The sequence below is a fragment of the Natrix helvetica genome (genome assembly GCF_964273705.1).
Source record: "Natrix helvetica genome assembly, chromosome: W".
Lineage (NCBI taxonomy): Eukaryota > Metazoa > Chordata > Lepidosauria > Squamata > Natricidae > Natrix > Natrix helvetica.
The window spans coordinates 67690767-67716638 of record NC_138555.1 but is presented as its reverse complement, the minus strand read 5'-3'; positions in this window follow the sequence as shown (position 1 = coordinate 67716638).

Here is a 25872-nt window from a genome sequence, read left to right as displayed (position 1 = left end):
GGATGCCAGTATAAGCCAGGAGGGACACAGGTCCAATAAACATGTAGTGGCTCGCAGTCGCCCACGCAACCTGTCCATATCATCGGCAGTAACAGAGTCAAACTCCTCCCAGAGTGGTCCCTCAAGACTCACCTCCGACGTCCCTCCTAGACCACTGAAGGAGACCCACTCGCTACGGATCTGAGCTATTTTGTCCTGCAGATATTCCCCAAATTCCTCTGCTCTGCCCTGCAAGGGGGCTTCCCGCGGCCTCTGTAAAAGGAGGGAGCGGGTCACCCGAAACAGGGCGGCAGGGCGGTTGTCTGCGGACGCAATAAGAGCGGCACAATATTGACGCTTGGCCACTCTTAATGCCACAAGGTAGGTCCGTAAATAGGCTCTCACCTGTGTTCGGTCAGATTCAGAGCGTGAAGATCTCCATCTGCTCTCTAGGCGTCTCTTGTGGCGCTTCATCACACTCAGCTCCTCGGTAAACCAAGGGGCCTGGGTGGATCGCTGCCGCAGGAGAGGCCGCAAAGGCGCAACCCGGTCCAAGGCCCCGGCAGCCGCACTGTTCCATGTGGCTACCAGGTCCTCCATCTGGGAGCGGGTCAGGACTACAGGAAGTGGCCCAAGCTCCGTCTGGAACCTATCAGGTTCCATCAGGCGCCTGGGGCGGAACCATCTAGGACATTCCGGTTCCGCCTCCCCGCGATGGGGAGTAGCGCCCGGGAAGTCGAGCCGGAGAAGTGAGTGATCTGACCATGACAGGGGTGTAATATCTAATTCCCCTACTCCCAGATCACTCCTCCACTGGTCAGAGACAAAAATAAGGTCCAGCGTGTGACCTCCCTCGTGTGTGGGGCCCTGAATTATTTGGGTCAGTTCCATGGCTGTCATGGAAGCCATGAACTTCCGAGCCACCTTGGATGATTCCCCTGTCGACGGCAGGTTGAAATCCCCCATAATCAATAGCTTGGGGGTCTCAACCGCCATCTCAGCGATCACCTCGAGGAGCTCTGGCAGGGCCGCTGATGCATAGCGAGGAGCCAAGTATACAATCAGCAAGCCCAACTGTTTCCCTGGGCCCCACTTCACGCATAGGGACTCACACCCGGATATCTGTGGCACAGTGAACTCTCTCAGCTCCAGACCTTCCCTTACAATAACCGCTACCCCGCCACCCCTACCCAGGGCCCGAGGCTGATGAAATGCACGGTACCCCGGTGGGCACATTTCCATGAGGGGGAGACCCCCCTCGCGGCCCAACCAGGTCTCCGTAATCCCTGCAAGGTCCGGCTCCCCCTCCGAAACCAAATCATTAATGAGGGGGGCCTTATTGACAACGGACCTTGCGTTGCACAACATCAGCCTCAGGCCCTGGCTCTGTAGGTCCTGGCCACCTAGAGTGCGGGGGTGGCGATAAAGTTGTTGAAAGATCAATTTCAAATGCTTATAGCAGAACAAACAGCAACCAACCTACAATTTGCTAAACATAATACTTTTGCTAACGCTAATAAACCTGGTAGGTGGTTGGCTTATGCCTTGAGAAAGAATACGAATGATAGAATTATTGATAGAATCGATTATGGAGGGAAAACGGTATATCAACAAGATTTGATTAAAAAATCATTTGTGGACTATTATGCTAAGTTATATGTACAGGATAATATACAGAACAAGTCAGTAGATGATTTTTTGGAAGGAAAAAGGGTTACTAAAATACCCGTGCTTCAAAAGGCAAATTTGGAAGGTCTGATAACTGCTGATGAGATTACTTTAGCTATAAATCAACTTAAACTAGCTAAGGCTCCAGGGACTGATGGCTTGACTGCAATGTACTATAAAACTTTACAACTGGAAATGATTGAATATCTTACACAACTATTTTGTAATATGCAGCAAGGAGTTAAAATACCCTCCTCATGGAAAGCGGCTTTTATATCATTGATACCCAAAGACAAAGAGGGCCTTAAGAAACCAGAGGATTACAGACCGATATCTCTTCTGAACACAGATTATAAAATATTTGCTAAGGTACTAGCCAACAGATTGATGCCGGTTATCCAAGAGGTTATTCATCATGATCAAGCAGGATTTATTGAAGGCAGACACATGAAGGAGAATGTAAGGCAACTCATAGATTTAATTGACTATCTTGATAAGAATAAGCAGATCTCCGCAGTGCTGGTCTTCTTGGATGCAGAGAAGGCCTTCGATCGAGTGAATTGGAATTTTCTAACCAAGACTTTGGAAAAGATGGATATGGGACCACGATTTTGGCAGGCGATTGGAGCAATCTATCAGCAACAAAATGCACAACTTATTATTAATGGAAATTTGTCAACAACTTTCGAGATACAAAAAGGTACAAGACAAGGTTGCCCATTATCTCCATTGTTATATATTTTAACCTTGGAAGTCTTGTTGAATGCAATTCAGGACTCAAAATCCTTAGATGGCATAGCTATCAGGCAAAAGGAATATAGAACTAGAGCATTTGCCGATGATCTGGTTGTTACCCTCTCACATCCTTTGAACTCAATAATCCAGATGAAAAATATCATAGCAGAATTTGGCATGGTGTCTGGGTTTAGACTAAATCAAAACAAAATGAAAATGATGGTTAAAAACATGACAGAGACTCAAAGAAAGAGACTTGCAAGTTTAGCAGGCTTTGAAATAGTCTCCAAGGTCAAATATTTAGGAATACTAATCGCAGAATCAAATACAAAACTTTTCCTAAATAATTATGAAGTGTTGTGGCAAAAGATACAGAAAGATCTTCAAGTGTGGAAAAAGTTACAATTATCTTTCCTTGGAAGGATTTCAGCAATTAAAATGAACATTCTACCTAGATTCATCTTTCTATTCCAGATGATACCGGTGCTTAAATCAGATAAAACTTTATTAATATCGCAAGCAGCATTAAATGCTGCTTGGTTGCGTGGACGGCTGCGACCCACCACATGTTCAATGGACCCGTGTCCCTCCTGGCTGGTACTGGCATCCAGGGAGGTGACACGAGGCTGGCTTCTGGGCCTGGTGAACGCCTCATTGGGTGAGGGCTTCCTACCAACTGCCTTGAAAGAGGCGGTGGTGAGGCCCTTGCTCAAGAGGCCTTCACTGGACCCAATGGAGCTGGCTAATTATCGTCCAGTCTCCAACCTTCCCTTTTTAGCAAAGGTTGTTGAGAATGTGGTGGCACAGCAATTTCCACGACACCTTGACGAATCCGAATATCTAGACCCACGCCAGTCCGGCTTCCGACCCGGGCACAGCACAGAGACAGCCTTGGTCGCACTGGTTGATGATCTCTGGAGGGCCAGAGATAGAGGTTGTTCCTCTATCCTGGTCCTATTAGACCTCTCAGCGGCTTTTGATACCATCGACCATGGTATCCTATTGCGCCGGCTGGAGGGGATGGGAGTCGGAGGCACCATTTTACGGTGGTTCGGCTCCTACCTCTCCGACCGGTCGCAATGTGTGTTGACAGGGGGGCAGAGGTCGACCCTGAGGTCACTCACTTGTGGGGTGCCACAGGGGTCGGTCCTCTCGCCCCTCCTGTTCAACACATATGTGAAGCCACTGGGAGAGATCATCCGTGGTTTTGGGGTTGAATACCATCTGTACGCTGATGATACTCAGCTGTACGTTTCAACCCCAAATCACCCCAGCGAGGCTGTCGAAGTGATGTCCCGGTGTTTGGAAGCCGTCGGGGTCTGGATGGGGGACAACAGACTCAAACTCAACCCCTCCAAGACTGAGTGGCTGTGGCTACCGGCACCTCGGTTCAGTCAGCTGACTCCAACGCTGGCCATAGGGGGCGAACAACTGCCCCCTGTGGAACGGGCGCGCAATTTGGGCGTCCTCCTAGATGCCCGGCTGTCAATGGACGACCATGTGGCAGCCGTGGCTAGGGGGGCGTTCCACCAGGTCCGCCTGGTGCACCAATTGCGCCCCCTTCTGGACCGGGATGCCCTACGCACAGTCACTCATGCACTGGTGACGTCTCGCCTGGACTACTGTAATGCTCTCTACATGGGGCTTCCCTTGGGACGCGGACGAAGACTGCAGCTAGTCCAGAACGCAGCCGCACGGGCAGTCATGGGGAGTACTAGGTACTCCCACGTAACACCGCTCCTGCGCGAGCTGCACTGGCTACCTGTGGTCTTTCGGGTGCGTTTCAAGGTTTTGACCACCATCTTTAAAGCACTCCATGGCATAGGGCCTAGTTACCTGCGGGATCGCATCCTCCCACATACATCCCTGCGGCCAATTCGCTCTCACAGGGAGGGGCTTCTCCTGGTGCCGTCCACTAGGCAATGCCAACGGGCGACACCAAGGAGTAGGGCCTTCTCTGTGATGGGCCCAACCCTCTGGAATGACCTCCCCCCCGACATTAGAACCACCACCAACTTCCGCTCCTTCCGGCAGAAACTGAAGACACACCTGTTCCGACTGGCTGGTCTGGCATAATTCTTAACGTCTACCTCCTGGCATATATATTTCCTACTGGTTTCTTAGGGGACTTAATTTTATAGGACACTGGGGTTTTAAATTTTGTATATTTTAAATTATTTATTTAGCAACTACAGTTCTGTCTATTTTATCCTCCTCTTATTTATGTATTTATCCATTTAATAATTTTAATTGTTATTATGTATGATGTTTTTGATATGGACTGTACACCGCCCCGAGTCCCTTTTGGGAGAGGGGGCGGTCTAGAAGTGCTAATTAAATTAAATTAAATTAAATTAAAATAAATTTGTTTGGAAGGAGAAAAAACCGAGAGTAAAGATGAAGATTATGCAAGATACTCGTGAAAGAGGTGGCCTTAGACTCCCAAACCTCCGATTGCATTATGAAGCTGCGGTATTAACGCATGTAGCAGATTGGTTTGGGAAAACAAAAACGGAACTGTTGAATATAGAAGGTCATGACCTTGTTCTGGGATGGCATGCATATCTTTTTTATGAAGATAGGGTGGATAAAGTGTTTAACAATCATGTTCTCCGAAGTGTCTTGATGAGAATATGGAAGAAGCACTGGCCCAATTGGGATTATAAAATACCGCTTTGGTTGGATCTTGCGGACACCATGGGGACGAATGGAAGTTAAAAACTTTGGAACAACTGTTGGAAGAAGGAATTACTTTAAATTGGTTACATTATATACAGTTACAGAAGAGATGGGAAGAAGATCGTAGAGTCGGTTTTATGGATAAAGAAGTGGAACTGATTAAGCAGATAAAAGAGACTGGCCCAAAACAGGTTAAAAGAATATATAATGTACTGTTAGAAAGAGATTCAGAAAGTGAATTAGTTAAGGATTGTATGATTAAATGGGCTCAGAATTTTGGTGAAGTGGTTATGCTGGACACGTGGGAAAAAATATGGGTTCAGAATGTTAAATTTACACAGTCACAGAATTTAAGGGAGAACTTTTATAAAATGTTTTACAGATGGTACTTAGATCCTAAAAAATTATCATGTATGTACCCAAATGTTCAACCAAAATGTTGGAGATGCGGGTGCCTAGATGCTACTTTTTTCCATGTATGGTGGACTTGCAATAAGGTTAAAGCTTTTTGGATAAAAATATGGTGGGTTATGCAAAATGTATTTAAGAAAAGAATACAATTTACTCCGCAAATGTTTTTACTGGGTATAACTAAGGACTTTACTAAAGGGGAAACAAAACTGGTTTTGTATATGGTTACAGCAGTTAGGTTGTTGATTGCGCAACATTGGAAAAAAGATTTTTTTACCGACTATTGATCAATGGATTCAGAAGGTGGCGGGGTTTGCCAAAATGGCAAAAATTTCAGCTTTCCTAAAAGCTCAGAAGCAGGAGAATTATACACAGGAATGGGTAAAATGGATTGATTACATACAGAATAAATACCAGACTAGGAAGTTCTATGTAGCCTTTAGGTAAGAATGTTTAGACTGATAGATGATCAGAGTAAATAATACATGGGATGCTTGGAATTGTTAGAGTGGTGTATAGCGGAAGTCAGGGGGGTGGGTTTGAGTGGGAGGTGGGGGAGGGTTAGGGTGGAGGGTGGGGTAATATATATGCATAATTAACCTAGAAGATGGGATTAATGAAATATTGTTACTTTAAGAGAAATTTATATCATGATTTATATATGTTTAATTAATTTAGAAGATGGGATTAATGGGCTATTGCTACTCTAAGAGAAACTTATATTATGATTGTTGGGAGATGAGGGGGTAGAATATCTGAATGAGTAATTTACCTTAAGATGGGGGGAGGGGAGGGGGTACAGTATTTGGTACAATATTTGAATGAGAAATTTTTTTAAGTTGGGGGGAGGGGAGGGGGCATAGTATTTGTATGTGATTTACATTATATGGAGGGGGGTAAAAAGGGGGAAAATTTGTTTGTATAAAACTTTTTCAATTAAAAAAAAAGAATTCTCTCCTTTGTTCTCTGACTCTTCGTGGAATTTGCTTTAGTATTTGTATCTCCTTCCCTTTGTACAACATCGGTTCGTCTCTTGTTATTTTATATACTATGTCTCTTACTTTTTTCCTTGCAAACCTGATGTGCACTTCTCTGGGCAGTCGATGTTTTCTAGCAAAGTTAGTACTGACTCTATATATGTCGTCCAATTCATTTAAAATCTCTTGTTCATCTCTATTTAGTATCTCTGCTATTAGGCCTGACATTATCATTGTTAAGTCTTCATCTTTTGCCTCCGTCACGTTCTGAAAACGGAGGTAAAAAGCTGCACGGTCCATTTCCTTATGAATAAGCTATTCCTCTAAGTTTTTGTTTGATATTTTCATTTGTTGTTCAACCTGGTTTATCTTCATCTCTGTTTGTTCTGTTCTTTTTTCTACTGCTTTTATTGATTGTTCATTTTTTTCCAGAGTTTGTTGTATAATTTCCATTTTATTATCTAATTTCTGTATGTCGTTCTTGACTTCGCTTTTCATTTCACACATCTCTGATTTCATTTCATTCATGTCTGTTTTCATTTCTCCGTGATTTTTTGCTGCTGTTTCTTGGAGTTTTAACATGGTTTCTTGGACGTTTTGCAGCATTGCCTGTACATTTTCAGTGTTCGGCCCTGCGTTTGGTTTTTCTGTTGCATTCATTTCTTCTGTTGACCCTTTGGGTGCTGGGGAGGCAGTCTGTGTCTTTGTTGGATTTATTGCAGGATTGACGTTTGTTTTTTTTCCGGTTCTTAGTGCTGTTGATGTTATATTTGCCATTTCTTTTATGGTTTTATCTTGTTCTGTAAGTATCTTATATATATTGTCCCAGATTAGCATTCAATATCCTTTCCCCTCTTTTTTTCCCTTGTATTAATATATCAACAGTAGTCTTAATCTTAGTACAATATAAGAGTCTTAAATAATATATATAGGTTATTCAATAGTGCCTAGAAATGGTAGCAAGAGAGGTTATATAGGTAGAAAGGGAGGACAGGGGGGAAAGAACTCAATACTTATACATATCAATATCCACAGTACTATATCTTAAATTGTTCGCTATGTCCTTAGTATTACTGAAATTACTAAGATTTAAATTGAAAACATTTGTAACATAGGTATATATAAATAGTAATTGCCACAGATTTTCAAACTTATTTATTTGTGAGTATAACAGTAAATATAAATAGAAATATTTATGTTAAATATTAATTTAAATACTTATTTATAAATATTATAACAGTTATATATAGATATGTATTATTAATATAGTTAGTTCATTCACCACTTTCCTCAGAGTTTCTTTAAGCTCTTTTAAGCTCCTTTCTTTCAGTTTTTATAAAACTGTCCAGGTTCTTCTAAGTTATTTCTGTATCGCTGTTTCGTCAGCTTTCTCTTCCACTTTGTTACTTTGTTACTCTCTTCTTCTTCCTAATTAATGACCGCTGCTTTCCGTTATAACACAGTCCACCAAGATATCCCTCTGGCTCTCTTTCTTCTCTACCCGAGTCTACAGGACCCCGGTCAGTTCGTGTTTTTTTTTCTCCTCGTTTCTTCGGGTTTGTTTTTACCTTTGAAGTTGTCGCTCTCACCTCTTCCCGTGGCCTTTCAGTTGTAGGGCTCTCTCACCCGGTCTCTGGAGGCTCCCTGTTTGCCCGTTTTCCTCTACGGTCTGCGATCCGTCTTTTTCCAGCCTATACTCTCCGCTGTTTTCGCTTGTAAGCCGGTCTGTTGATTCTCACGGCGTTATAACAATGTAGCAACAAGTTGAAACAAATTAAGTCTTCCTTCCTTCTCCTATTAGGTGGTTTGCTGAGGCTTCAGGTCCGCCATAAAAGAAGAGCGGCAGACGCTTACACGCTGGGTTGAAAAGGGTGTCCCCAGTCGTAACAGGCAATTGCCTTCCGCTTCGTTAGTTCTGGGGTATCCCTAATTCTCCACGTCTCCCTTCAGGATCAGTGTATCCCCGGGGGGATCCTCCAAAATGCGCAGATCGGGGTTCGAAGACAGAGCTCTGTTTTCTTCCCCGCACTTGCCTCGACGTCACCACCGGAAGCCCCCACCCTTTCTATTCTTTATTCACCTTCAAAAATAAAAGTTACTTATTAAAAGGTTCCAAACTCTCCCTAATTTCTTCAGCATTTTCATATTTCACAATTGCAGTATGTTCAGTTACCCCTGCTAACATCTTCATTTGCTTATCTCTATTAGTTACACTTATCATTCCTTTCACAGTGTTGTGTACAATACTTCTTATTGGAGGAATTAGACACAGTAGGCACATCAGTCCGAGGAATACCATGCCTACCATAAATAGGGCCTGTTTCCAATTTCTGAAGATTCCCCCTAAAAATCCTTCATCGTCCAAGATTCCAGTCCACGTTTGTGCAGGGACATGGGCAATCTTTCTCATCTGGTCTGTTATCTATCTGATTATTTCTCCAGTATCATCAATCTCTAAGCAACAATTTGTTAAATTAAATTTTCAACACATTCCTCCTTCTTTGACTAGCAAATAATCTAAGGCTAATCGGTTCTGGTAAATCGCTGTTCTTATTTTTGTATTCATTTCAGCTAATAGATCTAGGGCCAATGCAGTTTCCTTAGTTATGATTTCCACCACTGCTTGCAGCCTAATTATCCTATTTAACACATATATTGGAGTACGGTACCCATAAGTTCCATCCGCTGCCCATGTCACAGGATCATATACTGCAATTATCCTCTCTGGAGGCCAATCTGAGGGTGCCCACCCTGAAACTCTCAGCACTTTTCCCCCCATCAACCTCTTTAGTCTTTCTTTTGCCCTACTCTGCATCTTATCTTTTACTTCCCACTTTACCCTGGGTCTATATCCAGCTGCTCCAGCATCATCATAAACTGGTACCCCTAAAGTTTCTCCTTTCTGGATAGGTATTAGAAAAAAACTAGGTTGTATGGTTCCTAATATACATGTCCCACTCCAATTAATAGGCAGGTCGGCATATGCCCTCTTCCCACAGATCCAATATAATCCATCTGGTGCCACCCAGCTTATTAAGTGGAATTTAGTTTCGGCTCCACAGAAAGTCATGCCAAGATGTCAGCTTGACTGATTGGATGTCGATGTTGAAAGCAACCTGGGAAAATGTCAAAAAAGCACTGGCTAAAGTGGCACAAACCTATAAGAAACAAGCAGATAACACCGGGCTCCTCAACGGCCATTCCGGGTGGGAGAGAAGGTTTACCTCTCCACAAAATATTTGAGGTTAAAACTCCCTAGCAAGAAACTGGGGCCAAAGTTTATGGGACCATTCCCCATAGTAAAGATCATCAACCCAGTCACAGTGCAATTGAAACTCCCTCAATTGTTAGGGAAGATACACCCAGCATTTCATAGTAGTCTCTTAAAACCCATGATCAGATCCACTCTGAGACCACTACCCCAGGAGCCCCCGGGCCCTATGGTCATAGGGGGCCAAACCCATTATGAAGTTCAACGAATCCTTGATTCAAGGTGGCACAGGAGACAACTCCAATACTTAATCAAGTGGAAGGGCTACCCCTTATCAGAGGCATCTTGGGTAAAAAGTAGAAATATCCAGGCTGATCGCCTTATAGCAAAATTCCATGCAGAAAATCCAAGCAAGCCTGGGGGAGGGACGCATCCCTAAGTTATACACCTGCATTGCTTTGTTTTATACAGGTCGCTTTCAGGAAGTGAAGGGAGCCGGATGTCAATGTGTAAAGTTTTTCCATGACTACTATCAACTCGGGAAGGGAGGAGAATTCCATGCATACTTTTGGCCTGTCAAGTCTCATATTCTTTGCAGCTGGCCTGTGAATGCGCATGTCTATAACCTACCGTAACATCTTGTTGGTGAATGTGATTAATGACTTCAGGCAGAGGGGAGGGGACACAGGGGTAAAGTTCAGATGCCATTAAGTGGAATTCAGAAAGTCATGCCAAGATGTTGATCCTAATAAATGAATGGGTTTTTTTAAAACTTTGTCTCGAGGCTCGTAAATTAATTAGGTCAGCTCTTGGGAACTTCACACTTATACTTTTGTGACAGATTCTGGTGAGTCCTTCCAATCCTTTCCATTTACTGGAAATGTTTTTATACCACCCTGTCAACATTTTATTAGTTCCACTCCACCATTCTGGTTGGTTACTGGAGTTACAAGCCAAGACTCCTTCACATACCATATCTCCTACATTTTCACCAGGTTGGGTTCTTTTGAAGCAGGTTTCCCCTATTATCTCGTTCTCTAATACCCATGTACCAATTTGAATTTGGGTAAAATTAAATTCACAACTCCAGCTAGTATTACTTAGATCTACCTCATTGGCCTCCCACGGCCACCTTCCCCTCACTTTCGTACCCTACATACAAAACAGTTTGTTACACTCAATATACCAGCTATACTTTCTGCTAATTCTATAAAGACATTTTTGTCAGCGTCAGCTATCTCTGCAATTAACTCATCTCCTCTTGTCATCTCCTCATAGAAAGAGTGAAAAACTTAGGTGTATCCTTGCTTGGTGGTTTCCTTATTACCTCAAGTTGGATTTCTCAGATTGGATCTGTCCCTGTCAGCCTCTGCTTTGCTGCTTGCTTTTGGCTGCCATTGAAATGGGGAGGGGGGGAGATAATATGGTATTTGGGAGGGGAAGCTTAAGCACAGGAGTGAATGAAGAAGGGAGTGATTTTCTCACCATCTACTGCGCATGCTGCAGATAGTGGAATTGCCGCCAAGGCCAACCGTCAGGCATACCAACCTGATGATGGGTTTTGAAGCTGCAGCCCACATGACACCTGTGGGGTGTGCGGATTGGACTGGGGGATGGGGTTACTAGGGGGAGGGAGTTGGGTCACATATTGATATCTATGATTACGCGCGCTTTTGCCTCAGATCTTGCTTTGTTAGCTGCTATCTACTCATAACCAGTAAAAGTACTCTTAATTCTGAAAAATGGAGTTGAGTGGTTTCTTTCTTGGTTACTGATGGAGGCTGCCCTGACATTAAGCAAGATCTCAGTTTCAAATTCAACCCGGAGTTAACACCTTCTGAGGGGAGTGCAATAAAATCTCAAACTTCAAAAGAATGTCCCACCCAGGCAGCGACCAGGAGGAAGACATGGGAGCAACTGCATCCTCTTGCCCTCTGGAAACAAAGCGAATGGCTGGATTACTTTTGGAAGAACAATCCGTTCACCCCAGATGGATATTGGGAGTGGGGCAGAAGTATGATCCCGAGGAAACTCCGTTTGGGGTCACCACACGGAGACAGAGGCGTCCAGCTGCTGAATGGCAGGAGGTCGAGGAGGAGAACCTTATGATGTCTCAGGCCATGAAACTCTTCGAAGAGGCTTGGGAGAGGCGACGTTTACGTGAGAGTGGTCCTGGAAGAGATCTTCTCCCAGAAACAGAGGAGAGAACTGCAGAGGGTCTGTTCTGCCTGAGAGAGACTGGGGCCGCAGATGGTGGTGATGATCAGGATGAATGAGCCCCAACCCCAGTAGCCCCCAGAGCCATCCCAAGACGGGGAGGGCCCCCCTGCAGACGCCGGATGGCCAAAGTTCCTCCACTTGGTATGAAATTCAGTGGGGAGGCAAAAGATCTTGGATTCTTTCTCGTTCAAGTAAGGAATTACATGCGTCAGTTTGGCGAGGATTTACCTACAGAAGCAGCCAAGGTAAGAATTGTTACCCTGGCATTAGACGAGAAAGCGGCTGCTTGGATGGTTGCTCTGCATAATGCTAATTCCCCCCTACTGAGAGATTACAATAGGTTTATGGCCGCCCTGAAGAAACGCTTTGATGATCCACTCACAGAGCTAAAAGCCAGAACTAAATTTAAAACCCTCACCCAGGGAAACAGGCCAGTTGCTGAATATACACAAGAATTTCGTGAATTGTCTGTTTATATGAGGGGTTGGTCCGAACAAGCCCTGTTGGATGGCTTCATGGACGGTTTAAACAAAGATATATACCAGAACTGTGTAAACAGGGGGGATCCCTGCACATTGCAGCACTGGTATGAATTGGCAGTGGATGTGGAAATTGACTTGGCCCGAGACAAGTACCATGATGACAGTGAAAAAGAGAAGGCTACTCCCCCCCCCCCCCAAGGCCCTCCAAAGAGTTCCAAAAGGAGGGAAAAGTTGGTCTACTAGCAAGCCCTGAGTCATCACCTGTTTCCGTTGTGGGAAGGAGGGGCACATCGCAGCAACCTGCCGCACCCAGATGAGACAAAAACCTACTACTGGGGGAGAGAGAAAACCAGACAAACAGCCCGGGAAAAGAAGGGAAACTGCCATGAAAGGGGTGGAGCCGACTGCACAGTTCCATCCCACCCCAAGGGAGGGGGAACCATCCTCCTCATCGGAAGAAAGTGAAACCGAATCTGACGACGAACGTCTGGTAAGTTCCTGATCGGGCCCCATGACTATCCCAGTAGAACTAAAAGTGCCCTCTACTGGAGAGCAAGGAAAAATGCTGGCCCTCTTAGATTCAGGATGCACACATTGCATCGTTAGTCCTGAGGTGGTGGAAAAACTGGGAATGAAATTGAAAACTTTAAAAGTCCCCATTGCTTTTTGCCAGCTGGATGGCTCAATAGCTGGGGGGAGCCCTGCCCATTTTGTAACTGAGCCAATAGACGTGGATGGGAACTCACCAAGAAACTATAAGTTTTATTGTCGCCCCAGGAATGGATCGGCCTCTCATACTAGGATTACCTTGGTTACGGAAGCGGAACCCACGCATCAATTGGCGGAAAGGGTGGTTGCGCATCTGATCCGCAACACCTCCTGAGGGTGAGGGGGGGCTCCAAAGCCCATTAATGCTAAACCTGACCTAGCGGCCACAGGACAAGAAAAAATTGAGGACCTAAAGGATGTTTTCAGTGAGAAATCCTCTGATAAGTTACCCTCTCACCGTGCAACAGATTGCAGTATTGATATTCTCCCAGGGGGGAAACTTCCAAAACCCCAAATCTACTCAATGACCCCCCATGAAATGGACGAATTACGGAAATTTATTGATAAAAATTTACGAAGGGGGTTTATTGAACCTGCCAGGCCCTGAGTGGGTGCTCCAGTGCTGTTTAAAGAAAAAAAAGATGGCTCTCTTCGCCTCTGTGTGAATTATAAGAACTTAAATGCAGAGTCTGTACACAATGTTTTCCCCCTCCATCTGATGAAGGACATGTTGGCCCATTTGGCTAAAGGGAGGATTTTCACAAAATTGGAGTTAAGGGAGGCTTATTACAGAGTCAGGATTAAAAAGGGAGATGAATGGAAAACTGCTTTCAACTGCTCACTTGGTTGTTTTCAATTCCGAGTACTCCCTTTTGGCCTACAGGGGGGAACAGCGGTTTTCATGCAACTAATAAATGAAGCTTTGCATGACCACCTATACAAAGGCGTGATAGTCTATCTCGATGACATCCATATTTACACGGAAACACGTGAGGAACATGTGACATTGGTGCGTTCAGTTCTCAAAAAACTCTGCGCGGTGGAGCTTTATGCCAAATTGTCTAAATGTGAATTTCATCAGAAAAAAATTGACTACCTTGGTTATCGCATCTCCCACAATGACATTGAGATGGACCCAGCTAAAGTCCAAACCGTTACCGAATGGGCACCCCCCCCTGCACTTATTCCATCCTTTGCCAGCATTGTGCTACCCATTACAAATCTCCTTAAGTCAAAAGGAGAGGCCAAACCCAAACCGGGGAAGCCATTGAAATGGACTATGGAATGTCACGCCGCATTTGAAAAACTGAAGCGGCTCTTGCAGCTGAACCCATTTTGAAACACCCAGACATGGATGCACCATTTATCGTTCAAGCTGACGCTAGTGATGTAGTGGTGGGGGCAGTGTTACTTCAAACAAAAACTGATGGGCACCTGCAGCAGTGGTGGGTTCCTACCGGTTCGCACCGGATCGCGCGAACCGGTTCCAGACCGAACCCGGAAGTAACCGAACCCGGAAGTAACCGGCACCGGCCCTGTCGCTCGCCGTTACAGCTAGCTCGCTCCACCGCCCATCGCAGCTCGCTCGCTCCCCCGCCCGTCGCAACTCGCTCGCTCCCCCGCCCGTCTAGCCTAGCCCACCGATCACTGATTGGCTGGAGACTCCTCCAGCTGGAGGCGACCTGTTTAAAAACGTGGCGCCAACGGCCAAAATTCCTCTTTTGAAAAGAGTCTTTCTCTTTTGGAGACTTCTCTTTTCAAAAGAGTCTTTGCTTGCGATAGCTTGCTGACCCGGTCTGGAGTTTCGTTTCTTCTTCCCTTCGCCTTCCAGGAGCTGCTTCCCTCAGGTAAGCAACTAAGGCGGGGTGGCGGGAGGCGGGCGGGCGGCGGCGGGCGAGTTTTGCGAGGGAAGGCCTTTTTCAGGCCTTCCCGATAGAAGTCGTGGCCTCATGCAGGCGCACGAGGCGGCGGGAGGCGGGCAGCTGCACTCGGGAGGCAGGTGGTGGGCGGGCGGCAGAGGCCTAACTTGCGTGAGCCACAGGCTCGCGGAGGCCACGCAGCCGAAGGCGGGCGGGCGGCAGAGGCCTAACTTGCGCGAGCCACAGGCTCGCGGAGGCGATGTGGCTGAAGGCGGACGAGCGGCGGTGGCGGCGGCCTAGTTTTGTGCGGGAAGGCCTTCAGGCCTTCCCTCATAAAAGCCGCGGCCTCGCATAGGCCACGCGGCTGTGGACGGGGGGTGGCGGCCTAATTTGCCCGAGCCATGGGCTCGTGTAGGCAATGTGGCCGAAGGCGGGCGAGCGGCGGCGGCCTAGTTTTGCGCGGGAAGGCCTTCAGGCCTTCCCTCGGAAAAGCCGCGGCCTCGCGTAGGCGATGTGGCCGAAGGCGGGCGGCGGCCTTCCCTCGCTAAAGCCGTGGCCTCACGTAGGCGATGTGGCCAAAGGCGGGTGAGCGGCGGCGGCAGCGGCGGCCTTCCCTCGGTAAAGCCGCGGCCTCGCGCAGGGGATGTGGCCAAAGGTGGGTGAGCGGCGGCGGCAGCGGCGGCCTTCCCTCGCTAAAGCTGCGGCCTCGCGCAGGGGATGTGGCCGAAGGCGGGCGAGCGGCGGCGGCGGCCTAGTTTTGCGCGGGAAGGCCTTCAGGTCTTCCCTCGCAAAAGCCGCGGCCTCGCGTAGGCGATGTGGCCAAAGGCGGGCGAGTGGCGGTGGCGGCAGCCTTCCCTCGCTAAAGCCGCGGCCTCGCGCAGGCGATGTGGCCGAAGGGGGGGCGAGCGGCGGCGGTGGCGGCCTAGTTTTGCGCGGGAAGGCCTTTAGCCCCGCGGCCAAAAGCCCCCCCACCCTTCTCCAGCCTCGCCTGGCTAGCTAAGTCTGCCAGGCGATGTGCTTATTCGATTTCTTGTCCGAATTCAGGTGTCTTACCTTTCCTGCTGCCAGTCTCTGCGTGGGGCATCCATCGCATCGGAGTCCGGAGTCTGATCCATCGCATCGGAGTGCTGCTGATTCTGCCTGCTGGTAAGTGACCTTCTTTTTTTCCTTTTTTTTTTTTAATGTATTTTAAAATATATTTTATTTAAGAATTGTTTTAAAATAGTTTTACTTAAAAGTATTTAGCATAGAATATTTTAAAATGGTCTACTTCAATTTATTGTTTGTGGATCTTTTTTTAAATTGTCTTAGACTATTTTAAAAAAGATTCTATCCCCAATAAATTAAAATAAACTATTTTAAAATATTATATACTCAATACTTTAAAATGTATTGTGCATAGAATTTTTTAAAATAGTTTTATTGTAATTTTTGGTGTATGGAATATTTTTAAATGGTTTCCTTTTTAATTGTATGTGACAAATCCTTTTTTAAAATTGTCTTAGACTATTTAAAAAAAGATTCTATCCCCAATAAATTAAAATAAACAATTTTAAAATATTATATACTCAATACTTTAAAATGTATTGTGCATAGAATTTTTTAAAATAGTTTTATTGTAATTTTTGGTGTATGGAATATTTTTAAATGTATGTGGAATAGTTTGAAATGGTTAAAATCTAAAACATTGCTGGTGAAATAACAGTAACAGTATAACTTAAAATAGTTACAGTATAGGTTATTGCTGGTGGAATAATGGTAACAGTATACCATGGCTGATACAATACCTTACAGTATAAATTATTGCTGGTGGAATACTTAACAAAAGATTTTTTTATTTATAGATTTTTTTTTCTAATTATTTTTTGGGAATTTTTATTTTTTATTGTTTATAAGTTGAAATTACTGCAATAATTTATTTATTTGTTTGGAGTTTTTCCAAATGTTTTCTTTGTGATGCACTATGTTGCTTAAAAGTGTTCAGACCAGGTTTATGTGCCTCAAAGTGGCTGCTTTTCTATGGGCAGGCCAGGTGCAAGGCAGATTTAGTGTGTTTCACCCTCCTTGTTTAGTAATTCTGAGGTGGTTGATGGCTCTGTGAGCTTCATGGCACTGTCCTTTATAATTTCCCACAATGTCTTGATAATATTTATTCCAGTGGCTTTGTCTTTCCTGTCCTTAGGGTTAGGGAAAAAATAACTGGTTTCATTTGCAGTCTTTTTTTTGGGGGGGGGGGGGATATTATTTTTTGGATTTTCCTGGCACTGTCATAGTTTGTATGGGTGTGGGTGTTTAATGCTGCGGGAGTAGGCTTAATTATTGTTTTCTTTCATACTTTTTTCTGTTTCCGTTAGCAATTGCTAAAACAAATCCCATGTGACAAAGTATTCAAAGCCTTCTTGATTTTAATTGTCAATTTATTTATTCCTGCACATTGTAATATTTATTCATTTTCATAACTCTGTTTTTCCACTGTTGTGCAAACACAATTCCAGCAGCTGCTAACATGTGTAAAATTAAATATATATTGTACTCCCTTTCAAATAGCCAACAAAATATTTCTGGTTTTAATTCCATATCTTGCTTTACCATTGCTTCTAACCACTAACTTCTGAATAGCTACTTGCATATATTCTTGTTTTTTGGAACTGAGAACTAAATCTACCTATGACATTCATTCTTGAACTGAAGACTATATCTTTCCTGTTTCTCATCCTTCCTGAAAAGACTATACATTGTTGGTTGAAATCAGAGGTCCCTTCTGTTACCTGTAGTCCTCAGCTTACAACCCTCAGTCCAATATTGTTTTATTTCTTTGGCAGGCAGTTAGTATTACTTAGCATAATGAAGAGGCAACAGAGTATGACTGCTTTCTTCTCCAAAAACCAAGAGTTGAGGAATCAGCTGATCCAAAACAGGCACCACCAGCAGCGCCAGCACCACCAGCAGCGCCAGCAGCACCAGCGCCAGCACCAGCGCCAGCACCACCAGCAGCGCCAGCGCCAGCGCCACCAGCAGCACCAGCACCAGCACCAGCGCCAGCACCACCAGCACCACCAGCACCAGCGCCAGTGCCAGCACCAGCACCAGTGCCAGCACCACCAGCAGCGCCAGCACCACCAGCACCACCAGCACGACCACTACCACCAGTTGAGGTCGGCGAAAGCAGCAAGTCCATCGACTCCACTGTAGTTCCACAACTTCCTGATTGCTGGAATTTGCAGCAATACAGACACTTCAAGGACAAGTATGATGGACTGGCAGTATCCGACAAGAAGATGGGTTGAGAGTACTGTGCAAAACCCATGTTCTCGTTAGAGCAAGGTATTCATGTTTCCAAAGAGTGGAAACATTTCCAGGTGGCACCAGCAGGGAAAAGCAAGGATGTACAACAAGCATCACTCCGAAAAAAATTAAGGGAACATTTTCAATCAAAAGCCCACCTTATTTGCGTGGAGACCAGTAAGCAACGGGAGCAGGAAGCTTTTACCAAATCCGTGGATAAGTCAACTGAGAAACATTTATCCACTACTTGCACAATATTTACTACCGTTTACGATCTGGCGCAAAGATGTAATCCCTTCTCAGACATCGAAGCGCAAGTAAATTTGCTAAATACGGTTGGAGTGGATGTGGGAGTTGGCTTGCATTCACGGAGATCTGCAGTGAAAATCGTTGAATTCATTGCAAACCAAATCAAGACCACCGTGTTTTCAAGGATTATTGCAAATAATCAAAAGGTGTGTCTAATTATTGATGAAGCCTCAACACTTTCAATGAGAGCAGTGCTGATAGTTTTTGTTAGAGTTGAGGATCCAGAGTGCCCAGCAACCATCTTCATTGAGCTTCTGGAATTACAGAGACAAGATGCAGAGACCATATTTTCTGCAGCAATGGAAAGCTTGCATAGAGTTGGATTTACCACCGGATATCTACGCAAGAATTTAATCGCTTTCTGCTCCGATGGTGCCAACGTTATGCTTGGAAAAAAATCTGGAGTCAGCGCCAGAATAGCTCAAGAGTTCCCAAACATCATCATCTGGCACTGCCTGAACCACCGCCTGCAACTTGTGCTGGATGATGCAATAAGAGAAGTGAAGCAGATCAATCATTTCAAGATCTTCCTGGATAAAGTGCACACCACCTTCCACAAATCTTGCAAGAGCCAGAATGACCTCTTCCAAATCTCTGAACAATTGGGAATAGAAATTGTGAAGATTGGCAGAGTTTTGGGACCAAGATGGGCTGCCTGTAGTTTAAGGGCAACCATGGCTGTGTGGCGTGCTTATCCAGCGCTACATCAGTTTTTTCAGGGAAATGAAAGGTTCCCAGGCATGGCTTCCCGTTTCGAAAATTTACACTTTTTGCAGGATTTGGCCCTTATGATCAACATCCTAAGTGAAATTTCTAGTCTGTCAGATACTCTACAGGGGAGAGAGACAAATATCTTCCAAGCTGAAAAGTTAGTATTGCGAACAATCGATTCTTTTGAAGTGCTTAGACAGAAAAAGGGCACATATGAAAACAAAGTTGTGGAATTGCTAAAAACAGAAGCCTTCCAAAACATCAAGTTAGCTCCAAATCACCGATTTGTTGCCCTTCCTCGTGGAATACTTGTGGAAAGCATCATCACCAATTTAAAGAAAAGGCTGATTATTGCGACCATCTAAGAACAGGTAGCCTATTGCCAGCAGCAAACAAATTGCACTTTATCACTTATCTGGAGCCAGATTACTGGCACATTGAAGATGTTGTCGTTCCATGGGCTGATGCAGAGCAAGCATTGGATGCATTTGGCACTATTTTTAATCATAACATTAATGTAAACGACTACAGAGATTTTTTGCAAAATGTGAAGAAAAATCCACAGAAGTACAAAATTCCTGGCAATATCCGGAAAGCTAGAGATATTGTCAGGACAATTGCTGTTAGTTCAGCAGAGGCGGAAAGGGGGTTCTCAAAAATGAACCTCATATGTTCGGAACGAAGAACACGCCTAACTGTCCAAAACATAAGTAATCTGATGGTGATAAGTGTTGTTGGCATACCTGTTGAGAGATGGGACCCAATTCCGACAGTGAAAGCTTGGCTCAGAGCGCACCACCACACGGCTGATGATCCACGAGTAAAGACGAAGAAAGCTGCAACAGAGGAATCTGGAAGCCTAAGAACACTATGGAGATATCAACAACCAGAAAAGCAATAACACAAGTAAGTGCTTGAGTGTATCTCTTTCATTGTGCTATTCTTATGTAAGGTGCAAGTGCAAGTAATTAAGGTCTTGTTTTCTGTGTCTTTCTTTATGCAGGTATTTTGGGCTTCTATTTAAAAGGTGGTGTGCAGAAGACGGGCAAGCTGGTCATCTCTCCTCTGTAAGTAGCTGAGTTTATTGCTGGCTGTGTGGTGGTGTGGTGTGGTCTGTGCTGTGTTCATCCTTGAGATGGTGAAGTGCAAGCCCTTCATGCTTCCTGTGTCTGTCTTTATGCAGGTATTTTGGGCTTCTATTGAAAAGGTGGTGTGCAGAAGACGGGCAAGCTGGTCATCTCTCCTCTGTAAGTAGCTGAGTTTATTGCTGGCTCTGTGGTGTGGTCTGTGCTGTGTTCATCCTTCAGATGGTGAAGTGCAAGCCCTTCATGCTTCCTGTGTCTGTCTTTATGCAGGTATTTTGGGCTTCTATTGAAAAGGTGGTGTGCAGAAGACGGGCAAGCTGGTCATCTCTCCTCTGTAAGTAGCTGAGTTTATTGCTGGCTGTGTGGTGTGGTCTGTGCTGTGTTCATCCTTCAGATGGTGAAGTGCAAGCCCTTCATGCTTCCTGTGTCTGTCTTTATGCAGGTATTTTGGGCTTCTATTGAAAAGGTGGTGTGCAGAAGACGGGCAAGCTGGTCATCTCTCCTCTGTAAGTAGCTGAGTTTATTGCTGGCTCTGTGGTGTGGTCTGTGCTGTGTTCATCCTTGAGATGGTGAATAATAATAATTATTATTATTTATTTCTTAGCCGCACCCTCTCCCGAAGGACTCGGGGCGGCGTACAACAAAACATAGGAAATAAATATATCGACATACATATAACAAAACATATACCAAAACACATACACGACATATACACGACATATACAAGGAGGAGGTGAACTGATAGATAAAAACAAGTAAAAACACAATGTTTAAAACCCTTAAATAAATTGAATGCAATTAAAATACCCCAAATAAAAAACCCGTCAGGAGCGATATAGTTGGATCAAAGTTGAGCCAGGCCAGCAACTTGAAAAAGGTGGGTCTTGAGCTTTACACGAAAGGAGCGGAGGTCAGAGGTATTCCTAATATCCGGAGGGAGGTCATTCCACAGGGCTGGGCCCGCCACAGAGAAGGCTCTACTCCTAGGCGCCGCCCCTCGACACTGTCTGGTGGACGGCACCTGGAGGAGGCCCTCTCTGTGCGAGCGGATTGGTCGCAGGGATGTATGGGGCAGAATACGATCCCGCAAGTAACTAGGTCCTGAGCCATGGAGCGCTTTAAAGATTGTTATCAAAACCTTGAAACGCACCCGATAGACCACAGGAAGCCAGTGCAGCTCGCGCAGGAACGGTGTCACATGGGAGTACCTAGTACTCCCCATAATTACCCGCGCGGCTGCGTTCTGGACCAACTGTAGTCTCCGGGTGCATTTCAAGGGAAGCCCCATGTAGAGAGCGTTACAGTAGTCCAAGCGAGACGTCACCAGCGCATGAGTGACTGTGCGTAAGGCATCCCGGTCCAGTAGGGGGCGCAATTGGCGCACCAGGCGAACCTGGTGGAACGCCCCCCTTGCCACGGCTGTCACATGGTCATCCATGGACAGCCGGGCATTCAGGAGGACGCCCAAATTGCGCGCCCGCTCCACGGGGGCAAGTTGAATGCCCCCGATGGCCAATGATGGAATTAATTGGCTGAACCGGGGAGCCGGTACCCACAGCCACTCCGTCTTGGAGGGGTTGAGCTTGAGTCGGTTGTCATCCATCCAGATCCGTACGGCTTCCACACACCGGGACATCACTTCGATGGCCTCGTTGGGGTGGTTCGGGGTGGAAAAGTACAGCTGAGTATCATCAGCGTACAGATGGTATCCCACCCCGAAACCACGGATGATCTCACCCAGCGGCTTCATATATGTGTTGAACAGGAGTGGCGAGAGGACCGACCCCTGTGGCACCCCACAAGTAAGGGGGCGTAGGGTCGACCTCTCCTCCCCTGCCAACACACGCTGCGTCTGGCCAGAAAGGTAGGAGCCGAACCACCGCAAAACGGTGCCCCGGACCCCCAACCCCTCCAGCCGGCGCAGCAGGATACCATGGTCGATGGTATCAAAAGCCGCCGAGCGGTCTAATAGGACCAGGATAGAGGAACAACCTCTATCTCTGGCCCTCCAGAGATCATCCACCAACGCGACCAAGGCCGTCTCCGTGCTGTGACCGGGGCGGAAGCCGGACTGGCGCGGGTCTAGATAATCATTTTCCTCCAGATGCCGTGGAAACTGGTAGGCCACCACACTCTCTGCAACCTTCGCCAAAAAGGGAAGGTTGGAGACAGGACGATAATTGGCCAGCTCCAAGGGATCCAGGGAAGGCTTCTTGAGCAAGGGTCTCACCACTGCCTCTTTCAAGGCGGCCGGGAGAGACCCCTCGCTCAGCGAAGCGTTCACTAGGTCCAGGAGCCAGTCTCGTGTAACCTCCCAGGATGCCAGTACAAGCCAGGAGGGGCACGGGTCCAATAAACATGTGGTGGGTCGCAGTCGTCCACGCATTCTGTCCAAATCCTCGATGGCAACCAAGTCAAACTCCTCCCAGGTCGATTCCTCAAGACTCGCCACGGACGTCTCCATTGGACCACTAACAGGGACCCAATCCTTCCGGATTTGAGCGATTTTATCCTGCAGATATTTCCCAAATTCCTCTGCTCTGCCCTGTAGAGGGGCCTCCCGCGGCCTCTGAAAAAAGAGGGAGCGGGACACCCGAAACAGGGCTGCAGGGCGGTTCTCTGCGGATGCAATGAGAGTGGCACAATATTGGCATTTGGCCACTCTCAATGCCACAAGGTACGTCCTTAAATGGGCTCGTGCCTGTGTTCGATCAAGTTCGGAACGAGAGGATCTCCAACGACTCTCTAGACGTCTCTTGCGGCATTTCATCACCCTCAGCTCCTCAGTAAACCAAGGGGCCAGGGTGGATCGTTGCCGCCGGAGAGGCCGCAAAGGCGCCACCCGGTTCAAGGCCCCGGTAGTCGCATTATTCCACGCGACCACCAGGTCCTCTACCCGGGGGCGGGTCAAGGTTACAGGAGGTGGCCCAAGCTCCGTCTGGAACCTATCTGGTTCCATCAGGCGCCTGGGGCGGAACCATCTAGTGCTTTCCGGTTCCGCCTCCCCGCAGCGGGAGGTAGCACCAGGGAAGTCAAGACGAAGGAGTGAGTGATCTGACCATGACAGGGGAGTGATGGTTAAGTCCCCTCCTCCCAGATCACTCAACCACTGGCCAGAGACAAAAACGAGGTCCAGAGTGTGTCCTCCCTCGTGTGTCGGGCCCTGAATCATTTGAGTCAGGTCCATGGCTGTCATGGAAGCCATGAACTCCCGAACCCCCTCTGATGCTTCTCCCATCGATGGCAGGTTAAAATCCCCCATCACTAAAAGTTTGGGGGTCTCGACTGCCACCGATGCGATCAGCTCGAGGAGTTCAGGCAGGGCCGCTGATGTATAGCGAGGAGCCAGGTATACTATCAGCAGGCCCAACTGTCTCCCAGGGCCCCATTTCACAACAAGTGAAGTGCAAGCCCTTCATGCTTCCTGTGTCTGTCTTTATGCAGGTATTTTGGGCTTCTATTGAAAAGGTGGTGTGCAGAAGACGGGCAAGCTGGTCATCTCTCCTCTGTAAGTAGCTGAGTTTATTGCTGGCTCTGTGGTGTGGTCTGTGCTGTGTTCATCCTTGAGATGGTGAATAATAATAATAATTATTATTTATTTCTTAGCCGCACCCTCTCCCGAAGGACTCGGGGCGGCGTACAACAAAACATAGGAAATAAATATATCGACATACATATAACAAAACATATACCAAAACACATACACGACATATACACGACATATACAAGGAGGAGGTGAACTGATAGATAAAAACAAGTAAAAACACAATGTTTAAAACCCTTAAATAAATTGAATGCAATTAAAATACCCCAAATAAAAAACCCGTCAGGAGCGATATAGTTGGATCAAAGTTGAGCCAGGCCAGCAACTTGAAAAAGGTGGGTCTTGAGCTTTACACGAAAGGAGCGGAGGTCAGAGGTATTCCTAATATCCGGAGGGAGGTCATTCCACAGGGCTGGGCCCGCCACAGAGAAGGCTCTACTCCTAGGCGCCGCCCCTCGACACTGTCTGGTGGACGGCACCTGGAGGAGGCCCTCTCTGTGCGAGCGGATTGGTCGCAGGGATGTATGGGGCAGAATACGATCCCGCAAGTAACTAGGTCCTGAGCCATGGAGCGCTTTAAAGATTGTTATCAAAACCTTGAAACGCACCCGATAGACCACAGGAAGCCAGTGCAGCTCGCGCAGGAACGGTGTCACATGGGAGTACCTAGTACTCCCCATAATTACCCGCGCGGCTGCGTTCTGGACCAACTGTAGTCTCCGGGTGCATTTCAAGGGAAGCCCCATGTAGAGAGCGTTACAGTAGTCCAAGCGAGACGTCACCAGCGCATGAGTGACTGTGCGTAAGGCATCCCGGTCCAGTAGGGGGCGCAATTGGCGCACCAGGCGAACCTGGTGGAACGCCCCCCTTGCCACGGCTGTCACATGGTCATCCATGGACAGCCGGGCATTCAGGAGGACGCCCAAATTGCGCGCCCGCTCCACGGGGGCAAGTTGAATGCCCCCGATGGCCAATGATGGAATTAATTGGCTGAACCGGGGAGCCGGTACCCACAGCCACTCCGTCTTGGAGGGGTTGAGCTTGAGTCGGTTGTCATCCATCCAGATCCGTACGGCTTCCACACACCGGGACATCACTTCGATGGCCTCGTTGGGGTGGTTCGGGGTGGAAAAGTACAGCTGAGTATCATCAGCGTACAGATGGTATCCCACCCCGAAACCACGGATGATCTCACCCAGCGGCTTCATATATGTGTTGAACAGGAGTGGCGAGAGGACCGACCCCTGTGGCACCCCACAAGTAAGGGGGCGTAGGGTCGACCTCTCCTCCCCTGCCAACACACGCTGCGTCTGGCCAGAAAGGTAGGAGCCGAACCACCGCAAAACGGTGCCCCGGACCCCCAACCCCTCCAGCCGGCGCAGCAGGATACCATGGTCGATGGTATCAAAAGCCGCCGAGCGGTCTAATAGGACCAGGATAGAGGAACAACCTCTATCTCTGGCCCTCCAGAGATCATCCACCAACGCGACCAAGGCCGTCTCCGTGCTGTGACCGGGGCGGAAGCCGGACTGGCGCGGGTCTAGATAATCATTTTCCTCCAGATGCCGTGGAAACTGGTAGGCCACCACACTCTCTGCAACCTTCGCCAAAAAGGGAAGGTTGGAGACAGGACGATAATTGGCCAGCTCCAAGGGATCCAGGGAAGGCTTCTTGAGCAAGGGTCTCACCACTGCCTCTTTCAAGGCGGCCGGGAGAGACCCCTCGCTCAGCGAAGCGTTCACTAGGTCCAGGAGCCAGTCTCGTGTAACCTCCCAGGATGCCAGTACAAGCCAGGAGGGGCACGGGTCCAATAAACATGTGGTGGGTCGCAGTCGTCCACGCATTCTGTCCAAATCCTCGATGGCAACCAAGTCAAACTCCTCCCAGGTCGATTCCTCAAGACTCGCCACGGACGTCTCCATTGGACCACTAACAGGGACCCAATCCTTCCGGATTTGAGCGATTTTATCCTGCAGATATTTCCCAAATTCCTCTGCTCTGCCCTGTAGAGGGGCCTCCCGCGGCCTCTGAAAAAAGAGGGAGCGGGACACCCGAAACAGGGCTGCAGGGCGGTTCTCTGCGGATGCAATGAGAGTGGCACAATATTGGCATTTGGCCACTCTCAATGCCACAAGGTACGTCCTTAAATGGGCTCGTGCCTGTGTTCG